The sequence below is a fragment of the Oncorhynchus nerka genome, unplaced genomic scaffold (genome assembly GCF_034236695.1).
Source record: "Oncorhynchus nerka isolate Pitt River unplaced genomic scaffold, Oner_Uvic_2.0 unplaced_scaffold_2196, whole genome shotgun sequence".
Taxonomy (NCBI): domain Eukaryota; kingdom Metazoa; phylum Chordata; class Actinopteri; order Salmoniformes; family Salmonidae; genus Oncorhynchus; species Oncorhynchus nerka.
In genome coordinates this window covers 23,406-47,139 of record NW_027039098.1, presented here as the reverse complement: position 1 = coordinate 47,139, position 23,734 = coordinate 23,406, and the positions used below count along the sequence as shown (strand labels likewise).

The window sequence follows — 23,734 nt, the reverse complement described above, 5'->3', positions numbered from 1 at the left end:
CTCTGTCCACATCATTTTCCTCTCGCTGTCCCCATCATTTTCCTCTCTCTGTCCCCATCATTTTCCTCTCCTCTATCTGTTGTGCCTATTTCCTCACTTCTCTCTCTTCCATCTTTTCCATTTCCTGTTTTCCAGCATGGCCTGGGCATCCTTCACCTGCTGCATGGGTGCATCAGTCACTACCCTCAACTCCTACACCAAGACTGTCATCGAGTTCCGACACAAACGCAAGACCTTTGTGCAGAGCATCCGAAAGGAGCAGGCAAGGGAGGCGTTGGGATACTACCGCGATCACTCCCTGCGCTCCATATCCCAAACCGTAGAGGTGTACACACAGACGCCGTATAGCAGTGGTATTAGGACGCACGTACCGGACGCGTCGTTAGACCCGAGTGACGTATCAGAGACTCTGGGGGAAGACCAGTGCTGAAGGGAGGGATCCCAGCGGGGAAAAACTGGTTACAACTGGTTCACATGATGTCGCAGTTATGTCATTTTGAACCATTTTCTGGTTGTGCTGATGTTATTTCATCGTCATTTCAACTTGTTTTGCCCACCGGGATGTGTCGAAAGTAACTGTATGAAGTCAGTGCTATCCAATTGTGGTCGGTCACCTGTGTTGGGTCTTTTGGGGATTCTGTAGCAACTGAATCCGTTCTGATTGAATTCATCGCTGCCTTAATTGAGCCAGGATATTCACTCCCTTGTTCCCAGTCTAGGCATTTGATAGTCATGGAAAAGAAAGACAGCCTTTTAACTGATCACATGATGATCTTATACACATGAAAAGGCAGAACACCAATAACAATAGCATTCCTGTTTCAGTTAAAGCTGAGGAACGGGCTGGAGAAATGTAATCACTCTCAAAATTCAAGAGACAGAAACTATGGATGTAAGGACTGAATATCCATGATATCGACATTATAGTTTTAACCACGTTTTGAAGGTTGGGTGTTTGTTTACATTTACTTTGTTTACAAACGTTGGAGTAAAACACGCTTCTATTTTGGTCAGACAATTGAACTAAGCTGATGAGGCATTAATGTCATATTCTCAAGAATTCAAGTGGGTACATATCATCTATTTGTATGTTCAAAGGATGCCCTTGAAGATATATTAGAATGCCCTCTGATTTTTCCTGGGACATCATAGGACTGTTTATGTGATGTTTTGCATGCTATTAGCCTTACTAAATATGGAATTAGGAAGGGGGGGTGACAAACTGCATTCAACTCAAGAAATATATTATAAGTGTTTACAGCGCATACCGTGCCTATAACACGTAACCATATGAATGTAAATACTATATATATATAACTATATGAATGTAAATACATGTCACAAAGTAGAATGGTTTTTGATCTGTGAAATCACTGTAAGATGTGTATTATTTTTCCTTTTGAAGTTGTGTGCTGTTTGTTGCCCAGTGGTCTGTTTAATACATTACTCAGTGTCGGATAACTGACCACTGGACACCAATGTTACTTGAGTATCATTATGACCAATGACTGTGTATTCTATTTAAAGTACTTTATGCTTATAGGGATGAAGGATTCTGCAATGAATTAACTCAATAAACAAATGTTGTCTTCCCATTGCAAACTCAAGAGTGTTTCCCATTTTGTACAGAAAAGATTTTGCTGTAGTTTCTTTCATTTATGTTCTATCTGTTTTTTTGGCTTTGTTGTGAGAACAATAAGTGACTTGGATGTATTCTCAAAGTATATATTTGATGTCTACTCAAGTACCTATTCATTGATGAACATCCAGACCAGGTTCAATCCCTACCACTAGAGGACAGTGCTGTTCATGGAAAAAACAACATACAGTACCATACAATTTTATCGTATTTACAATTTAGTACGGATCAGAATACTCCTACATTTATACAACATTCATTGACAGTATTTTACAGGCTAAGCACATATCATGTATTCATACAGTACACAAATATATCAAATATTATTAATATTAAAATATTTTTTGTACATAAACAATGTGTTCTTTTATCAAAAGGGAATAAATATATATCAGATATATCTTTTCACACCCCATTGGCTACACTCTTTTATGGTCCAATAGAAACAGTCTACATAGAGGTGGTCCTGCCCTCTCTTAATGCCAGTCAGAATCTTCTGATATTTCTCTGCTTTCTACAGCTGGTCACATTTCAATTGTGTCTGCCATCTCCCCCCCCCCCCCCCCCCCCCAAGTGGTTCAGTTCTCGGTCACGCTCAGTATCTGTCACCGTACTCCTCCTCTACCTGTTGCCGGGCTAGCATGGCCTGTATCAGAGCACTACCAGTGCCTGACGCATCTGGGTGCTGTGAAGAAGCAGGCGCCTGGTAAAACTCGCTCTCCTCCTCCTCTGCTCTCTGCCTGGCCTGCATGACCTGCATCATCGCACTGGACGTTGATGACACTGGGTGTTCTGAATGAACTGACGCCCGGTAAAACTGGTCCTCTTCCTGCTCTGACTCCGCCCTCTGCCTGGCTTGCATCACCTGTATCATCGCACTGGGTAACGCGTTTACTGGGTTCTGTGACTGAACTGGCGCCCGGTAAAACTCGTCCTCATTCTGTGACTCCGCCCTTTGCCTGGCTTGCATGGCCTGTATCAGTGCACTGGAGGGCGCAGGTGTTTGGTCTGCAGGAAATGGCACCCCGCGATAACTGACTACATCCTGGTCCTCTGCGTATTGCCTGGCTAGCATGGCCTGCATCATAGCACTCGATGTCGTAGAGACTGAGTGGCCGGAAGGCATAGGCACACCGAAAGAGCTACTGCTGTCACCATTCTCTTGCTCCAACCGCTGTCGGGCAATCAGAGCCTGGAGCATGCCAGAGGAGGATTCATTTTCCTGTCTTTTCCTGACCTGATTGAGAGAAAGGGTCATAGTTCAAGTATGACATTTGAAATAACATTGGAGTTTAGGTATTTATTGTAAATTAGATAGTCTCAAGGTTAATTTAGATAGTCTCAAGGTTAAATTAGATAGTCTCAAGGTTAAGTTCGATAGTCTCTAGGTTAAGTTAGATAGTCTCAAGGTTAAGTTAGATAGTCTCAAGGTTAAGTTAGATAGTCTCAAGGTTAAGTGAGATAGTCTCAAGGTTAAATACGATAGTCTCAAGGTTAAGTTAGATAGTCTCAAGGTTAAGTTAGATAGTCTCAAGGTTAAGTTAGATAGTCTCAAGGTTAAATACGATAGTCTCAAGGTTAAGTTAAATAGTCTCACGGTTAAATTAGATAGTCTCAAGGTTAAATACGATAGTCTCAAGGTTAAATATGATAGTCTCAAGGTTAAGTTAGATAGTCTCAAGGTTAAGTTAGATAGTCTCAAGGTTAAATATGATAGTCTCAAGGTTAAGTTAGATAGTCTCAAGGTTAAGTTAGATAGTCTCAAGGTTAAATACGATAGTCTCAAGGTTAAATATGATAGTCTCAAGGTTAAGTTAGATAGTCTCAAGGTTAAGTTAGATAGTCTCAAGGTTAAATATGATAGTCTCAAGGTTAAGTTAGATAGTCTCAAGGTTAAATACGATAGTCTCAAAGTTAAATATGATAATCTCAAGGTTAAGTTAGATAGTCTCAAGGTTAAATATGATAGTCTCAAGGTTAAGTTAGATAGTCTCACGGTTAAGTTAGATAGTCTCAAGGTTAAATATGATAGTCTCAAGGTTAAGTTAGATAGTCTCAAGGTTAAATATGATAGTCTCAAGGTTAAGTTAGATAGTCTCAAGGTTAAATATGATAGTCTCAAGGTTAAGTTAGATAGTCTCAAGGTTAAATATGATAGTCTCAAGCTTAAGTTAGATAGTCTCAAGGTTAAGTTAGATAGTCTCAAGGTTAAGTTAGATAGTCTCAAGGTTAAGTTAGATAGTCTCAAGGTTAAATATGATAGTCTCAAGCTTAAGTTAGATAGTCTCAAGGTTAAGTTAGATAGTCTCAAGGTTAAGTTAGATAGTCTCAAGGTTAAATATGATAGTCTCAAGCTTAAGTTAGATAGTCTCAAGGTTAAGTTAGATAGTCTCAAGGTTAAGTTAGATAGTCTCAAGGTTAAGTTAGATAGTCTCAAGGTCATTTCTCTTTGATCCTCTCACCTGTTTTTTATTTTTCTGTTTATTCTGCTTGGATTTCTGAAGGGTCTGTAGCTTCTCCAACAAGAACGCCTTGTCCTTCCCTTCCTAATAAAGGGAGTGAGAGAGAGAGAGAGAGAGAGAGAGAGAGAGAGACCAGAGAGAGAGAGAGAGAGAGAGCAGAGAGAGAGAGAGAGAGAGCGAGAGAGAGAGAGAGAGAGAGAGAGACCAGAGAGAGAGAGAGAGAGAACCAGAGAGAGAGAGAGAGGGAGCGAGACAGAGAGAGAGAGAGAGAGAGAGACAACCAGAGAGAGAGTGAAAGAGAGAGCGACAACGTTCTAGACATTCAATACAATTCATAAAAACAACAAATGAACAACATCAACACTGCACATTCAAATGAAATCAGGTAAATATATTACTCCGGCACTTCAACAACATCATAACGTAGACACAACCACTTCGGACACAACAGCTCTGATGGACGAGACACGTCGGACCAGACAGCTCACCAGAACTCACATTAACAATCTGCTGTCTCAGTAGAGTGATAAGCAGCTGGCGTCCCTGAGTGATCTGCCTGAAGATGTAAATGAAGACACTGTGGAAAAGGAGGTCAGTCAGTGAGTTTGTATTACAGTATGGTGAAAGGGAGCAAAGTAGGCATTTAATGTCATAAAATGCCACCAGATTGTATTTGGATGGCTTGATCCGGTAGACAACGCTATAAAATCTGAATGCATTGCTTGATAGGACTTCGGTATACTGCTTCAAGGCAGGTAGCCTAGCGGTTAAGAGCATTGGGCCAGTAACCGAAAGGTCGCTGGTTTGAATCACTAAGCTGACTAGGTGAAAAATCGGCCGATGTGCCCTTGAGCAAGGCACTTCACCCTAAGTGCTCCTGTAAGTCTATGGATAAGAGTGACTAGCAAAATGTACAAGTCAGTCTTTTGACAAACAGCTCAAACGATCAATCACTTAGAATCAGATCAAGTTAAGCTTACGACTTATATGCCTTATATCACGCTTTGAAGACAACTGTCACTTTACATTTACATTTTACATTTACATTTACATTTAAACTTTACCTTAAGACTGTGCTTTAAAACTACTTGCTACCTTCATAAACACAACTTTAACCCAACATAACCACCTCAACATGAACAAAGAGGAACTCACAGGATGATGAGAGAGACCAGGAAGTAGAATATCTCACTCCTGATGACGTGCTGGTAGATCCAGACAGTCCACTGAAACGCATCCACCCTGTTCAAATCATCCATCCAGGATCTGTATTGCACTGAAGGTGGTGTTGGAGGCCCTGAAGGGCCCACACTTGTCTGAGGGGGCACGACTGTGGGAGGGATCATCAGGGGAGACATGGCAGATTGAAATGCTTAGGTCAGAGAAATGGAGCCAAAGTCAACCAACTTTCAATCATCCAACTTTCAGCACATTTTCAACTTTCTTACTGAAGGTTTAAGTATAGCGTCATGCTTTTGAATAGCTGCTAATCAAACAGCATGATTCCACGGGACTATCTCAGCCCCTAAAATTAAACCAAATCTGAATCAAGTTTAGCTCTTGTTATCAATTAATGACAGACTCCAGTTCTTCTGAACAAGCCATATTTATCCAGAACTCGATGGAATCTGAATCACACCATATATCTACACCCACGACAGCCTTAACATAACATAAGTCCCTAGATTAGCCTTGCCCTGACCGCTTATACACCTACGTCCACACGGTGTAGGCCACCATGGACAGAGCCCTCACAAGGAAGGGAAGAAGAGGATAGCGATGAAGATGGTTTGCATCTGAGCCGCCCTGCCGGCTCGCCTGGGGGGCTGGCAGTTCTGGGTCAGGCTGACCGAGAGGACACAAAGTATAGACCGGGCACACAGAGCTGGGAGGGAGATAGAGAGGGGGGAGCCTAGATTTGGTGTCTTGGCAACGGCACGATTTGATGAAACAGGTGAACAAACAATGACCTTGACAATAAGGGAGAACTGAGAGTAACATTTAACCTGCACATTATCCAGGAATAAAGTCATTATTGATTTGTCAGGGAGGTATTTATTTGTATTTTATTTCACATTTATTTAACTAGGCAAGTCAGTTAAGAACTAATTGTTATTTACAATGACGGCCTACCAAAAGGCAAAAGGCCTCCTGCGGGGGCTGGGATTAAAAATTTAAAATATATACAAATATAGGACAAAACACACATCACAACAAGAGAGACAACACAACACTACATAAAGAGAGACCTAAAGACAACAACAAAGCAAGGCAGCAACACATGTCAACACAACATGGTAGCAGCAAACATAGTAGCAGTACAAAACATGCTACACACATTATTGGGCACAGAACAACAGCACAAAGAGCAAGAAGGTAGAGACAACATTACATCACGCAAAGCAGCCACAACTGTCAGTAAGAGTGTCCATGATCGAGTCTTTGAATGAAGAGATGGATAAAACGGTCCAGTTGGAGTGTTTGTTGCAGCTTGTTCCAGTCGCTGGCTGCAGCGAACTGAAAAGAGGAGTGACCCAGGGATGTGTGTGCTTTGGGGACCTTTAACAGGTATCATGTTATTGTATTTGATCAACTAAATTCTTTATTGCAGACACCTTCCACTTGTAGTTTTGTTGATGAACATGTAATGATTTCCCTGTATGTACCACAGGGAAAACATCTCTCTTTTCATTTCCAGGACACTCATATATGTTTCATCATTGTATTGGAAAATCCCAGTGACCATCGCTACCATCTATAAATAGAGCTAATTCTATGCCATTCAAGCGTGTCATGAAACATTCAGCACCCTCTTCAGAAGAGAGTAACACGAGCCTGGCCCATTCTGCTATGGCATGGTATCTAGGGCAGAGAATCAACACCAAGGTTCAGCTTACTGTCACCTGAGTCAGCCATGGTCCTGTGTGGCTCAGTTGGATGGAGTGCTGCGCTAGCAATTCCTGCAGGGGTCACATGGCCATACTAAAAATGTACTCACTCTCTGTACTATAAAATACTTTTTTCACTGTACTGAATATGTACTCACTGCTTTGGATAAGAAGTGTCTGCTAAGGGGCCTATTTTATCTACCGTAATGAACAGGTTACCTTCTTTAGGTAGAAGAACCGTACTGAACAGGTTACCTTCTTTAGGTAGAAGAACCGTACTGAACAGGTTACCTTCTTTAGGTAGAAGAACCGTACTGAACAGGTTACCTTCTTTAGGTAGAAGAACCGTACTGAACAGGTTACCTTCTTTAGGTAGAAGAACCGTACTGAACAGGTTACCTTCTTTAGGTAGAAGAACCGTACTGAACAGGTTACCTTCTTTAGGTAGAAGAACCATACTGAACAGGTTACCTTCTTTAGGTAGAAGACCCGTACTGAACAGGTTACCTTCTTTAGGTAGAAGAACCGTACTGAACAGGTTACCTTCTTTAGGTAGAAGAACCATACTGAACAGGTTACCTTCTTTAGGTAGAAGACCCGTACTGAACAGGTTACCTTCTTTAGGTAGAAGAACCATACTGAACAGGTTACCTTCTTTAGGTAGAAGAGGATGAAGAACTTGATTATCTGTATCACTGGGAGGAGGGGAGAGAAGTAGATTCCGATCCTGCAGACAGAAAAACATGGTTATAAGAATTGACCATATCTCATCCACAGTGGTGTTATGTTTTACTATGAAAATAGATGGAGCTATAGATGAACAGAGATTAGAGTCGAGGACAGCACAGTTCAGTACAGTAGAGTACATTAGAACACAGTACAGTACATTAGAGTAGAGTACAGTAGAGTCCACTACAGTAGAGTACTGTACAGTAGAGGTCATTAGAGCACTGTACAGTAGAGTACATTAGATCACAGTAGAGTAGAGTAGAGTAAATTAGAGCACAGTACAGTAGAGTAGAGTACATTAGAGCACAGTACAGTAGAGTATAGTACAGTAGATTATAGTAAATTAGAGCACAGTACAGTAGAGTACAGTAGAGTATAGTAAATTAGAGCACAGTACAGTAGAGTAGAGTACATTAGAGCACTGTGCAGTAGAGTACATTAGAGTACTGTACAGTAGAGTAGAGTACATTAGAGCACTCTACAGTAGAGTAGAGTATATTAGAGCACTGTACAGTAGAGTAGGGTAGAGAACATTAGAGCATAATACAGTAGAGTACAGTAGAGTGGAGTACATTAGAACACAGTACAGTACGGTGGAGAACAGTACAGTAGAGCACAGTACAGTAGAGTACAGTAGAGTATAGTAAATTAGAGCACAGTACAGTAGAGTAGAGTAGAGAACATTAGAGCACAGTACAGTAGAGTACATTAGAACACAGTACAGTATGGTAGAGTACAGTAGAGTACAGTAGAGCACAGTACAGTAGAGTCCAGTACAGTCCAGTAGAGTACAGTCAAGTAGAGTACAGTACAGTAGGGTCCAGTCGAGTACAGTACAGTAGAGTACAGTACAGTAGAGCACAGTACAGTAGAGTACAGTACAGTCCAGTAGAGTACAGTAGAGTACATTACAGTAGAGTAGAGTACAGTACAGTACAGTAGAGTAGATTACAGTACAGTCTAGTAGAGTACAGTACAGCACAGTACAGTACAGTAGAGTACAGTAGAGCACAGTACAGTACAGTAGAGTACAGTAGAGCACAGTACAGTAGAGTACAGTAGAGCACAGTACAGTAGAGTACAGTACAGTCCAGTAGAGTACAGTAGAGTAGAGTACAGTACAGTAGATTACAGTACAGTCCAGTACAGTACAGTACAGCACAGTACAGTAGAGTACAGTAGAGTACAGTAGAGCACAGTACAGTAGAGTACAGTACAGTAGAGCACAGTACAGTAGAGCACAGTACAGTAGAGTACAGTACAGTAGAGCACAGTACAGTAGAGTACAGTACAGTAGAGTACAGTAGAGCACAGTACAGTAGAGTACAGTACAGTAGAGCACAGTACAGTAGAGTACAGTACAGTAGAGTACAGTACAGTAGAGCACAGTACAGTAGAGTACAGTAGAACACAGTACAGTAGAGTAGAGTACAGTAGAGTAGAGCACAGTACAGTAGAGTACAGTAGAGTACAGTAGAGCACAGTACAGTAGAGTCCAGTACAGTCCAGTAGAGTACAGTACAGTAGGGTCCAGTCGAGTACAGTACAGTAGAGTACAGTACAGTAGAATACAGTAGAGTACAGTACAGTAGAGTAGAGTACAGTACAGTAGAGTAGATTACAGTACAGTCCAGTAGAGTACAGTACAGTACAGCACAGTACAGTAGAGTACAGTACAGTAGAGTACAGTAGAGCACAGTACAGTAGAGTACAGTAGAGCACAGTACAGTAGAGTACAGTACTGTAGAGTACAGTAGAGCACAGTACAGTAGAGTACAGTAGAGTACAGTACAGTAGAGCACAGTACAGTAGAGTACAGTACAGTAGAGCACAGTACAGTAGAGTACAGTACAGTAGAGTACAGTACAGTAGAGCACAGTACAGTAGAGTACAGTAGAGTACAGTAGAGCACAGTACAGTAGAGTAGAGTAGAGTACAGTAGAGTACAGTAGAGTAGAGTACAGTAGAGTACAGTAGAGCACAGTACAGTCGAGTACAGTACAGTACAGTACAGTACAGTAGAGTACAGTACAGTACAGTAGAGTACAGTAGAGCACAGTAGAGTACAGTAGAGTAGAGTACATTAGAACACAGTACAGTATGGTAGAGTACAGTAGAGTACAGTAGAGCACAGTACAGTAGATTCCAGTACAGTCCAGTAGAGTACAGTAAAGTAGAGTACAGTACAGTAGGGTCCAGTCGAGTACAGTACAGTAGAGTACAGTAGAGCACAGTACAGTAGAGTACAGTACAGTCCAGTAGAGTACAGTAGAGTACAGTACAGTAGAGTAGAGTAGAGTACAATACAGTACAGTACAGTACAGTAGATTACAGTACAGTCCAGTAGAGTACAGTACAGTACAGTAGAGTACAGTACAGTAGAGTACAGTAGAGCACAGTACAGTAGAGTACAGTAGAGCACAGTACAGTAGAGTACAGTACAGTAGAGTACAGTAGAGCACAGTACAGTAGAGTACAGTAGAGCACAGTACAGTAGAGTACAGTACAATAGAGCACAGTACAGTAGAGTAGAGTACAGTAGAGTACAGTAGAGTAGAGCACAGTAGAGTACAGTAGAGTACAGTAGAGTACAGTAGAGCGCAGTACAGTAGAGTACAGTAGAGCACAGTAGAGCACAGTACAGTAGAGTAGAGTACAGTAGAGCACAGTACAGTAGAGTACAGTAGAGTACAGTAGAGCACAGTACAGTAGAGTAGAGTACAGTACAGTAGAGTACAGTAGAGTACAGCAGAGTACAGTAGAGTACAGTACAGTAGAGTACAGTACAGTAGAGCACAGTACAGTAGAGTACAGTACAGTAGAGCACAGTACAGTAGAGTACAGTACAGTAGAGTACAGTACAGTAGAGTACAGTAGAGCACAGTACAGTAGAGTAAAGTACAGTAGAGCACAGTACAGTAGAGTACAGTACAGCAGAGTACAGTACAGTAGAGCACAGTACAGTAGAGTACAGTAGAACACAGTACAGTAGAGTACAGTAGAGTAGAGCACAGTACAGTAGAGTACAGTAGAGTACAGTAGAGCACAGTACAGTAGAGTCCAGTACAGTCCAGTAGAGTACAGTACAGTAGGGTCCAGTCGAGTACAGTACAGTAGAGTACAGTACAGTAGAGCACAGTACAGTAGAGTACAGTACAGTAGAGTACAGTAGAGTACAGTACAGTAGAGTAGAGTACAGTAGAGTAGATTACAGTACAGCACAGTACAGTAGAGTACAGTACAGTAGAGTACAGTAGAGCACAGTACAGTAGAGTACAGTAGAGCACAGTACAGTAGAGTACAGTACAGTAGAGTACAGTAGAGCACAGTACAGTAGAGTACAGTAGAGCACAGTACAGTAGAGTACAGTACAGTCCAGTAGAGTACAGTAGAGTAGAGTACAGTAGATTACAGTACAGTCCAGTACAGTACAGTACAGCACAGTACAGTAGAGTACAGTAGAGTACAGTAGAGCACAGTACAGTAGAGTACAGTACAGTAGAGCACAGTACAGTAGAGCACAGTACAGTAGAGTACAGTACAGTAGAGCACAGTACAGTAGAGTACAGTACAGTAGAGTACAGTAGAGCACAGTACAGTAGAGTACAGTACAGTAGAGCACAGTACAGTAGAGTACAGTACAGTAGAGATTTCAGTACAGTAGAGCACAGTACAGTGAAATTTATGATAGAACGAGGCTGTAGAGTAGAGTACAGTAGAGCACAGTACAGTAGAGTACAGTAGAAGTACAGTAGACACAGTACAGTACATTACAGTGCAGTAGAGCTCAGTACAGTAGGGTCCAGTCGAGTACAGTACAGTAGAGTACAGTAGAGTAGAGTACAGTAGAGTACAATTACAGTAGAGTAGTACAGTACAGTAGAGTAGAGTAGAGTACAGTCAAGTAGAGTACAGTACAGCTCACTACAGTACAGTACAGTACAGAGCTCAGTACAGTACAGTACAGTAGAGTACAGTAGAGCTCAGTACAGTAGAGTACAGTAGAGTACAGTAGAGCTCAGTACAGTAGAGTACAGTAGAGTACAGTAGAGCTCAGTACAGTACAGTACAGTACAGTAGAGCACAGTAGTGATAGAGTACAATACAGTAGAAAGTACAATACAGTAGAAGCACAATACAATGAAATTACAGTAGAAGTACAGTAGAGCACAGTACAGTAGAGTAAGTAGAGTACAGAGAGTACAGTAGAGTAGAGTACAGTAGAGTACAGTAGAGCACAGTAGTAGTACAGTACAGTACAGTACAGTACAGTAGAGTACAGTACAGTGGTAGTACAGTAGAGCACAGTAGAGTACAGTAAGTAGAGTACATTAGAACACAGTACAGTATGGTAAGTCACAGTAAGTACAGTAGAAGCACAATGCAATGGAATTCCAGTACAGTCCAGTAGAGTACAGTAAAGTATTGAAAGTACAGTACAGTAGGGTCAATCGAGTACAGTACAGTAGAGTACAGTAGAGCACAGTACAGTAGAGTACAGTACAGTCCAGTAGAGTACAGTAGAGTACAGTACAGTAGAGTAGAGTAGAGTACAATACAGTACAGTACAGTAGATTACAGTACAGTCCAGTAGAGTACAGTACAGTACAGTAGAGTACAGTACAGTAGAGTACAGTAGAGCACAGTACAGTAGAGTACAGTAGAGCACAGTACAGTAGAGTACAGTACAGTAGAGTACAGTAGAGCACAGTACAGTAGAGTACAGTAGAGCACAGTACAGTAGAGTACAGTACAATAGAGCACAGTACAGTAGAGTAGAGTACAGTAGAGTACAGTAGAGTAGAGCACAGTAGAGTACAGTAGAGTACAGTAGAGTACAGTAGAGCGCAGTACAGTAGAGTACAGTAGAGCACAGTAGAGCACAGTACAGTAGAGTAGAGTACAGTAGAGCACAGTACAGTAGAGTACAGTAGAGCACAGTACAGTAGAGTAGAGTACAGTACAGTAGAGTACAGTAGAGTACAGCAGAGTACAGTAGAGTACAGTACAGTAGAGTACAGTACAGTAGAGCACAGTACAGTAGAGTACAGTACAGTAGAGCACAGTACAGTAGAGTACAGTACAGTAGAGTACAGTACAGTAGAGTACAGTAGAGCACAGTACAGTAGAGTAAAGTACAGTAGAGCACAGTACAGTAGAGTACAGTACAGCAGAGTACAGTACAGTAGAGCACAGTACAGTAGAGTACAGTAGAACACAGTACAGTAGAGTAGAGTACAGTAGAGTAGAGCACAGTACAGTAGAGTACAGTAGAGTACAGTAGAGCACAGTACAGTAGAGTCCAGTACAGTCCAGTAGAGTACAGTACAGTAGGGTCCAGTCGAGTACAGTACAGTAGAGTACAGTACAGTAGAGCACAGTACAGTAGAGTACAGTACAGTAGAGTACAGTAGAGTACAGTACAGTAGAGTAGAGTACAGTAGAGTAGATTACAGTACAGCACAGTACAGTAGAGTACAGTACAGTAGAGTACAGTAGAGCACAGTACAGTAGAGTACAGTAGAGCACAGTACAGTAGAGTACAGTACAGTAGAGTACAGTAGAGCACAGTACAGTAGAGTACAGTAGAGTACAGTACAGTAGAGCACAGTACAGTAGAGTACAGTACAGTAGAGCACAGTACAGTAGAGTACAGTACAGTAGAGTACAGTAGAGCACAGTACAGTAAAGTACAGTAGAGTACAGTAGAGCACAGTACAGTAGAGTAGAGTAGAGTACAGTAGAGTACAGTAGAGTACAGTAGAGCACAGTACAGTCGAGTACAGTACAGTACAGTAGAGTACAGTACAGTACAGTAGAGTACAGTAGAGTACATTAGAACACAGTACAGTATGGTAGAGTACAGTAGAGTACAGTAGATTCCAGTACAGTCCAGTAGAGTACAGTAAAGTAGAGTACAGTACAGTAGGGTCCAGTCGAGTACAGTACAGTAGAGTACAGTAGAGCACAGTACAGTAGAGTCCAGTACAGTCAGTAGAGGTACAGTACAGTAGGGTCCAGTCGAGTACAGTACAGTAGGTACAGTACAGTAGAATACAGTACAGTACAGTAGAGTAGAGTACAGTACAGTAGAGTAGATTACAGTACAGTAGAGTACAGTACACAGTACAGTAGAGTACAGTACAGTAGAGTACAGTAGAGTACAGTAGAGCACAGTAGAGCACAGTACAGTAGAGTACAGTACTGTAGGTACAGTAGAGCACAGTACAGTAGAGTACAGTAGAGTACAGTACAGTAGAGCACAGTACAGTAGAGTACAGTACAGTAGAGCACAGTACAGTAGAGTACAGTACAGTAGAGTACAGTAGAGCACAGTACAGTAGAGTACAGTAGAGTACAGTAGAGCACAGTACAGTAGAGTAGAGTAGAGTACAGTAGAGTACAGTAGAGTAGAGTACAGTAGAGTACAATGAGAAGCACAGTACAGTCGAGTACAGTACAGTACAGTACAGTACAGTACAGTGAGTACAGTACAGTACAGTAGAGTACAGTAGAGCACAGTAGAGTACAGTAGAGTAGAGTACATTAGAACACAGTACAGTATGGTAGAGAGTACAGTAGAGTACAGTAGAGCACAGTACAGTAGATTCAGTACAGTCCAGTAGAGTACAGTAAAAGTAGAGTACAGTACAGTAGGGTCCAGTCGAGTACAGTACAGTAGAGTACAGTAGAGCACAGTACAGTAGAGTACAGTACAGTCAGTAAAAATACAGTAGAGTACAATTACAGTAGAGTAGAGTAGAGTACAATACAGTACAGTACAGTAGATTACAGTACAGTCCAGTAGAGTACAGTACAGTACAGTAGAGGAGGTACAGTACAGTAGAGTACAGTAGAGCACAGTACAGTAGAGTACAGTAGAGCACAGTACAATGAGTACAGTACAGTAGGGAGTACAGTAGAGAGCACAGTACAATGAAGTACAGTAGAGCACAGTACAGTAGAGTACAGTACAATAGAGCACAGTACAGTAGAGTAGAGTACAGTAGAGTACAGTAGAGTAGAGCACAGTAGAGTACAGTAGAGTACAGTAGAGTACAGTACAGTACAGTAGAGCGCAGTACAGTAGAGTACAGTAGAGCACAGTAGAGCACAGTACAGTAGAGTACAGTAGAGCACAGTACAGTAGAGTACAGTAGAGTACAGTAGAGCACAGTACAGTAGAGTAGAGTACAGTACAGTAGAGTACAGCAGAGTACAGTAGAGTACAGTACAGTAGAGCACAGTACAGTAGAGTACAGTACAGTAGAGTACAGTACAGTAGAGCACAGTACAGTAGAGTACAGTAGAGCACAGTACAGTAGAGTACAGTAGAGTACAGTACAGTAGAGTACAGTAGAGCACAGTACAGTAGAGTACAGTACAGTAGAGCACAGTACAGTAGAGTACAGTACAGCAGAGTACAGTACAGTAGAGCACAGTACAGTAGAGTACAGTAGAGTAGAGCACAGTACAGTAGAGTACAGTAGAGTACAGTAGAGCACAGTACAGTAGAGTCCAGTACAGTCCAGTAGAGTACAGTACAGTAGGGTCCAGTCGAGTACAGTACAGTAGAGTACAGTACAGTAGAGCACAGTACAGTAGAGTACAGTACAGTAGAGTACAGTAGAGTACAGTACAGTAGAGTAGAGTACAGTAGAGTAGATTACAGTACAGCACAGTACAGTAGAGTACAGTACAGTAGAGTACAGTAGAGCACAGTACAGTAGAGTACAGTAGAGCACAGTACAGTAGAGTACAGTACAGTAGAGTACAGTAGAGCACAGTACAGTAGAGTACAGTAGAGTACAGTACAGTAGAGCACAGTACAGTAGAGTACAGTACAGTAGAGCACAGTACAGTAGAGTACAGTACAGTAGAGTACAGTAGAGCACAGTACAGTAGAGTACAGTAGAGTACAGTAGAGCACAGTACAGTAGAGTAGAGTAGAGTACAGTAGAGTACAGTAGAGTAGAGTACAGTAGAGTACAGTAGAGCACAGTACAGTCAGCAGTACAGTACAGTAGAGTACAGTACAGTACAGTAGAGTACAGTAGAGTACATTAGAACACAGTACAGTATGGTAGAGTACAGTAGAGCACAGTACAGTCGAGTACAGTACAGTACAGTAGATTCCAGTACAGTCCAGTAGAGTACAGTAAAGTAGAGTACAGTACAGTAGGGTCCAGTCGAGTACAGTACAGTAGAGTACAGTAGAGCACAGTACAGTAGAGTACAGTACAGTCCAGTAGAGTACAGTAGAGTACAGTACAGTAGAGTAGAGTACAGTACAGTACATTACAGTACAGTCCAGTAGAGTACAGTACAGTAGAGTACAGTAGAGCACAGTACAGTAGAGTACAGTAGAGCACAGTACAGTAGAGTACAGTACAGTAGAGTACAGTAGAGCACAGTACAATACAGTAGAGCACAGTACAGTAGAGTACAGTACAGTAGAGCACAGTACAGTAGAGTAGAGTACAGTAGAGTACAGTAGAGTAGAGCACAGTAGAGCACAGTACAGTACAGTAGAGTACAGTAGAGTACAGTAGAGCACAGTACAGTAGAGTAGAGTACAGTAGAGTACAGTAGAGTACAGTACAGTAGAGCACAGTACAGTAGAGTACAGTAGAGCACAATAGAGCACAGTACAGTAGAGTAGAGTACAGTAGAGTAGAGCACAGTACAGTAGAGTACAGTAGAGTACAGTAGAGCACAGTACAGTAGAGTAGAGTACAGTAGAGTAGAGTACAGTAGAGTACAGTAGAGCACAGTACAGTCGAGTACAGTACAGTACAGTAGAGTACAGTACAGTAGAGTACAGTAGAGCACAGTACAATAGAGTACAGTACAGTAGAGCACAGTACAGTAGAGTACAGTAGAGTACAGTGTAATGAAATACCATGCCAGGGTCTGTGCATAGATCAGGTCAAGGACATTCCTGGCAACGTCAAACTCTGGAACTCCCAGGCTCTGTATGCATTTAGTCCCAATGACACTGGTGGAGAAAAGAACTAAGGAGTTACAGAAGAGCATTTTTCAATGAAACCTTCCCTCCAAACAGAAAGATGAGTTATAGTATAGAATTCTACTGCATACTGTAGCATGTTTAGCTTTAAGTGAACACGTTATGGGAAAATGTGTTTGGAAAATGCCACTCACTTGCTCAGGAACTCTCCAAAGAAGGATCCTAACATTATGAAGAGGAAGTCCATAATAACCAGTCTGTACAAGGCTTGTCCTACGATGGACTCCCAGCACTAAGACCAACGATTGGAATCACAGTGGTGAATGAACACACAGTGCATATCAGTGACAATCAAAAACATTTTTGAAAGCATGCATGTGATTTGGTTTAAAAGGACTTACTGAAAATGTATTGGCCACATCCTTCATCCAGTAGTAGCAGAGAATACCCAGAATGGACATCTTGAGAATGACATTTCTAAAAAGGAAAAGGGCATTCAAAACATCAGTCTTCTAAAACCTTGTACAGTATATGACCTTTCTGTTTTTTTCTGATATTTTATTAAGCATATTTAGAATTGACACATTACTGTAATATTTAATTCATCCATTGCTTTCAATTGATCATTGAGCAAATAGTTTTGATCAATCCATTTCAATATACAGTACCAGTCTAAAGTTTGGACACACCTACTCATTCCAGGGTTTTTCTTTATTTGTACTATTAAACTACATTGTAGAATAACAGTGAAGACATCAAAACTATGAAAGAACACATATGGAATCATGTAGTAACAAAAAAATGTGTTAAACCAATCAAAATATAGAAAATATATAATAAAGAAAAAGACTTGAATGAGTGGGTGTATCTAAACTTTTGACCGGTAGCGTATGTATTTTTAAATGTGTTTTGTATCCATCTCTAACCTGACTATGATGGCATAGACCTGCATGCGAGGGTTGGAGTAGTGCTCTATCTTTTTGAACAGAGAGTAGAAGAGAGGGACGACCAGATTGATCAGGGACACCACGAAGGGGAGGAGGAGAGTAGCGGCCTCCTCCAGGAGAGAGCCGGAAGCTGTGTCCCCTGACTGCCTCGTCCGCTGGAAAGATACCATAGTAGGTCAGTTTGTTCTGATCTAACGACAGGTTTGTGTTTCCCCCATGTTAAAAAGAGGCTTTGGAGAGGGTGAGCTGTTCATAGATCAGTGCCTAGAAGCAACCAGCCTGGAGAAAAGATAAGACACCGAAGTCAGGACATAATCAATCACAGCTTTAGCAAGATAAAGTGTCCCGTTTCCATTTGAGATTTACCCCGGTGTTTTACACAAAAGGCTCAGATTTTTCTGTTTCCATCTACGAGGGTCGGCACCCATATCTCACTGGGCCATGGCTACGGCTGACCTGCTCTGACTTGGAGCCAAAGGCCCTGGGTACTTTTCAGCTGGCATTTACACAACAATGGCTAACTGTGGACTGTGGACTTTAACACCTTGTCACAAAGCAACAGTCTTGATGATGCAGATGTTGTTGATTCTGTTCTCCCCAAGTCTTTATCGTCACACTCCTGATGGAAACACAAACACTTGAGCTTCCATTAACAATAAATCAGTGGTGACACAATGGTGTAGGGTATGTCTTAGGTGCTCCCGAGTGGCGCAGCGGTCTAAGGCACTGCATCTCAGTGTTAAAGATGTCACTACAGGCACCTTGGTTCAAATCCAGGTTGTATCACAACCGGCTGTGATTGGGAGTCCCATAGGGCAGCACACAATTGGCCCAGCTTCGTCCGGGTTTGGCAGGTGTAGGCCGTCATTGTAAATAAGATTTAGTGTTTAACTGACTTGCCTAGTTAAATGAAGGTTAAATGAAGGTTAAATTGAAAAAACGATAGAATAATAATTTGGTGGAAGTGTAGCAATGATGTCCTACTAACACCATTATAAAGACCACACCCTGTACTGCCAGGAAAGTAGTATTGTATTGATGCTATATGATTCAGAAATGCTCAGGTACACACAGACACTATGACACACTTTGAATTACTGTACACAAGGGTATGTCTGATACAATAGTCATCGACACTGGTCCCAGAGCTACACAGTGTGCAGGCATTTGTTTTAGCCCAGCACTAACACACCTGATTCAAAGTAATCACCACCTGGTCTCATTGGTACTTAGATGGATCAGGGTCAGCTGATCCCCGGACTGATTACCACAAGCTTCATCAGGAAAGCCACGTGTCATCGTGTCAGAACGTTTACGTAAGGTCTCCCTTGGCAAAAGAGTTCTTCTGACCTCAATGGGACTTCCTGGTTATATGAAAGTTAATAAAATGTATCATACCCATGTGTCATATTGACACAGGAAGTAGACACTGGCGCCACAGCCCAAGGCCATGCCCGTGAGAGGGAGCCAGGTACTCCAGGAAGACCCCATAGTGCTTCAGCCTCTCTGTCAGAGGTAGCAGGGCCACCTGACAACTTTTCTGATAAGGACCTGGAGGAATGGAAGTTATTTCACAGTTGGTTATCTGAGAGAGATCCTTCTATTTGAGCCCCTAACAAGTCAGAGTGCAGAGTATTCTATGTATGGAAGAGCAGATAAGTACTGAGTCACAAGTACTGGGCATTTATCTAGTCTCGCAAATGTGGATTTGTTCAGCGATATTATATTCTTTCTTGTAACAAAGCTACAGTTATGATATGGCCATGAGGTCAACAAAGCTACAGTAATGATATGGCCATGATGTCAACAAAGCTACAGTAATAAGATGGCCATGAGGTCAACAAAGCTACAGCAATAGTTTATCAAAAACAGTGACATTAGTCGCTTGTAAAAGCCTGATAACTGGCCAGCTCACACAAGATTTGGTTCTGGTTTCCGAGATTACAGTGAAAGTGTGACTCTTGAGTTGATGCCAGATTGTTCTGCTGTCGTACGGCTTTCCTCTAGTCACACTGAAGTCCCAGCTACACAGGAGCCGCCAGGCTCCACCCAAGCCTGAGTCTGCAAGGACATACTTCTTCCTGAACGAGCTGGCCATGCTGCAGAGAGAGAGAGAGGGGAGGTAATCCACAAAAGTGGAGACAAATTTGACCCCAATAACTACCGTGGGATATGAGTCAACAGCAACCTTGGGGAAACTTCCTGCATTGTGACACAACAGTAGATTCCATACATTTCCTCAGTGAAAACAATGTACTGAGCAAATGTCAAATTGGCTTTGTACCACATTTTTTACAGACAGACTAACGTATTCACTCTGCACACCCTAATTGACAAACAAACCAAAACAGTTGCAAAGTCTTCATGCTTTGTTGATTGAAAAAGCCTTGACTCAATGTGGCATGAGGGTCTGCTACACACATTTTTATTTTTGGCTATTTATTTTCCCTTGTACTTTAACATCAAGCAACACTGTATATAGACATAATATGACATTTGGAAATGTCTTTATTCTTTGAACTTATGTGAGTGTAATGTTTACTGTTCATTTTGAATCCAAGATGACGTAGCAGTCAGACATCTTTGTCTTGTCTCGTCCCATGTATATATATTTTTATATATTTATCTTCGCATTCTTTTTAATATTTTCCTAAACCTCAACTTCAAAATAATCTGCTGCAACCCGCCTCACCCAATGTCGTGTGGATCTGTTTTTTAAAAAGTCTTTCTATTTACCTCCAAACTGGAATTCCTCAACTTAAGCTAGCTAGCTAACTAGCTACCAGCTATCAGTCAGCTAACCTTTAGTTCGGAAAGCTCTAGCCAGTTTGTACAACGTGTTTCAAACCCGAGCATACCGGACCTATTTTTCTCTCCATATCCCCGGATTCCTACCGCAAACTCTGAACCCTTTCATCTGGATCATGGCAGCTAGCTAACCGCAACCCAGGTTGACTTTATTTGACTCTTTGCAAACTGGAATCCATTTATCCTGAGGCTGCATTCATTGTAGCTGGGGATTTTAACAAGGCTAATCTGAAAACAAGACTCCCTAAATTTGATCAGCATATCGATTGCGCAACCAGGGCTGGAAAAACCTTGGATCACTGCTATTCTAACTTCCGCGACGCAAATAAGGCCCTGCCCTGCCCTCCTTTCGGAAAAGCTGACCACGACTCCATTTTGTTGATCCCTGCCTACAGACAGAAACTAAAACAAGAAGCTCCCGCGCTGAGGTCTGTTCAACGCTGGTCCGACCAATCTTATTCCACACTCCAAGACTGCTTCCATCACGTGGACTGGGATATGTTTCGTATTAGCGCCAGACAACAACATTGACGAATACGCTGATTCGGTGTGCGAGTTCATTAGAACGTGCGTTGAAGATGTTGTTCCCATAGCAACGATTAAAACATTCCCAAACCAGAAACCGTGGATTGATGGCAGCATTCGCGTGAAACTGAAAGCCCGAACCACTGCTTTTAATCAGGGCAAGGTGACCGGAAACATGACCGAATACAAACAGTGTAACTATTCCTCCGCAAGGAATCAAACAAGCTAAGCGTCAGCATAGAGACAAAGTGAATCTCAATTCAACGGCTCAGACACAAGAGGTATGTGGCAGGGTCTACAGTCAACTGATTACAAAAAGAAAACCAGCCCTACCACGACCAGGATGTCTTGCTCCCAGGCAGACTAAATAACTTCGCCCGCTGAGGGACAATACAGTGCCACTGACACGGCCCACAACCAAACATGCGGACTCTCCTTCACTGCAGCCGACGTGAGGAAAACATTTAAACGTGTCAACCTCGTAAGGCTGCAGGCCCAGACGGCATCCCCAGCCGCGCACTCAGAGCATGCGCAGACCAGGTGTGGCTATGGACATATTCAATCAATCCCTATCCCAGTCTGCTGTTCCCACATGCTTCAAGAGGGCCACCATTGTTCCTGTTCCCAAGAAAGCTAAGGTAACTGAGCTAAACGACTACCGCCCCGTAGCACTCACTTCGTCGTCATCATGAAGTGCTTTGAGAGACTAGTCAGTCAAGGACCACATCACTCCACCCTACCTGACACCCTAGACCCACTCCAATTTGCTTACCGCCCAAAAGACAAACAGACGATGCAATCTCAACCCCAAATCCGTAAACACGGGCATCCTCATAGATATCAACCTAACTAACTCGCCCTCCAAATATACCTCTGCTGTTTTCAACCAAGATCTCAGCGTCACTGCCTCATTGCCTGCATCCGTAATGGGTCTGCAGTCAAACGACCACCCTCATCACTGTCAAACGCTCCCCTAAAACACTTCTGCGAACAGGCTTTTCTAATTGACCTGGCCGGGGTATCCTGGAATGATATTGACCTCATCCTGTCAGTAGAGGATGCCTGGTTATTCTTTAAAAGTGCCTCCTCTACCATATTAAATAAGCATGCTCCATTCAAAATGTAGAACAAGGAATAGATATAGCCCGCTTGGTTCACCTTCCAGACCTGTATGCCCTTGACCAGCACAAAACATCCTGTGGCGTTCTGCATTAGCATCGAATAGCCCCGTGATATGCAAACTGTTTAGGAAGTTAGAAACAATATACACAGGCAGTTAGGGAAGCTAAGGCTACATTTTCAAACAGAAATTTGCATGCCGTGAGTACAAACTCAAAAGTTCTGGGACACTGTAAAGTCCATGGAGAATACGAGCACCTCCTCCCAGCTGCCCACTACCTAGGAGCCAGAAACACTGTCACCACCGATAAATCCACTATAACTGAGAATTTCAATAAGCATTTTTCTACGGCTGGCTATGCTTTCCACCTGGCTGCACCCCTACCCCGGTCAGCAACCTGCGCTCCCCACAGCAACTCGCCCAAACCTCTCCTACTTCTCCTTTACCCAAATCCAGATAGCTGATGTTCTGAATGAGCTGCAAAATCTGGACCCCTACAAATCAGCCGGCTAGACAATCTGGACCCTCTCTTTCTAAAATGATCTGCCTAAATTGTTGCAACCCCTATTACTAGCCTGTTCAACCTCTCTTTCGTATCATCTGAGATTCCCATAGATTGGAAAGCTTTTCAAAAGGGGAGACACTCTGACCCAAACTGCTACAGACCTATATCTATTCTACCCTTCCTTTCTAAGGTCTTTGAAAGCCAAGTTAACTTCTTAAGGTAAAGGGGGCAGCATTTTTACTTTGGATAAATAGCGTGCCCAATTTCAACTTCCTGCTACTATGCAAAGAATATAAGATATGCATATTATTAAAATATGTGGACAACTACAAATACCTAGGTGTCTGGTTAGACTGTAAAACATTCCTTTCAGACTCACATTAAACATCTCCAATCCAAAATTAAATCTAGAATCAGCTTCCTATTTCACAACAAAGCATCCTTCTCATTCTGCCAAACATACCCTTGTAAAACTGACCATCCTGCCGATCCTCGACTTCGGCGATGTAATTTACAAAATAGCCTCCAACACTATATTCAACAAATTGGATGCAGTCTATCACAGTGCCATCCGCTTTGTCACCAAAGCCCCTTATACCACCCACCACTGCGACCTGTACGCTCTCGTTGGCTGGCACTCGCTCATACTCGTCGCCAAACCCCACTGGCTCCAGGTCATCTACAAGTCTCTGGTGCAGAGCAGCCTCCCGCCAATCTCAGCTCACTGGTCACCATAGCAGCACCCACCCATAGCATGCGCTCCAGCAGGTATATCTCACTGGTCACCCCAAAGCCAATTCTTCCTTTGGCCACCTCTCCTTCCAGTTCCCTCTGCCAATGACTGGAACGAACTGCAAAAATCTCTGAAGCTGGAGACTCTTACCTCCCTCACTAGCTATAAGCACCAGCTGTCAGAACAGCTCACAGATCACTGCACCTGTATATAGCTCATCTGTAAATAGCCCATCCAAACTACCTCATCCCCATACTGTATTTATTTATTTATCTAGCTACTTTGCACCCCAGTATCCCTACTTGCACATTCATCTTCTGCACATCCTACCATTTCAGTGTTTAATTGCTATATTGTAATTACTTTGCCACCATGGCCTATTTATTGCCTTAACTCTCCTATCCTACCTC

The 23,734-nt window shown here is 42.4% G+C and overlaps 1 pseudogene; it reads right to left on the bottom strand.

The window, feature by feature from the left end:
• Positions 1 to 1,824: 1,824 nt before the first annotated feature.
• LOC115119765 (transmembrane channel-like protein 5) overlaps positions 1,825 to 23,734 on the bottom strand; it is a 35,315-nt pseudogene continuing 13,405 nt past the window's right edge.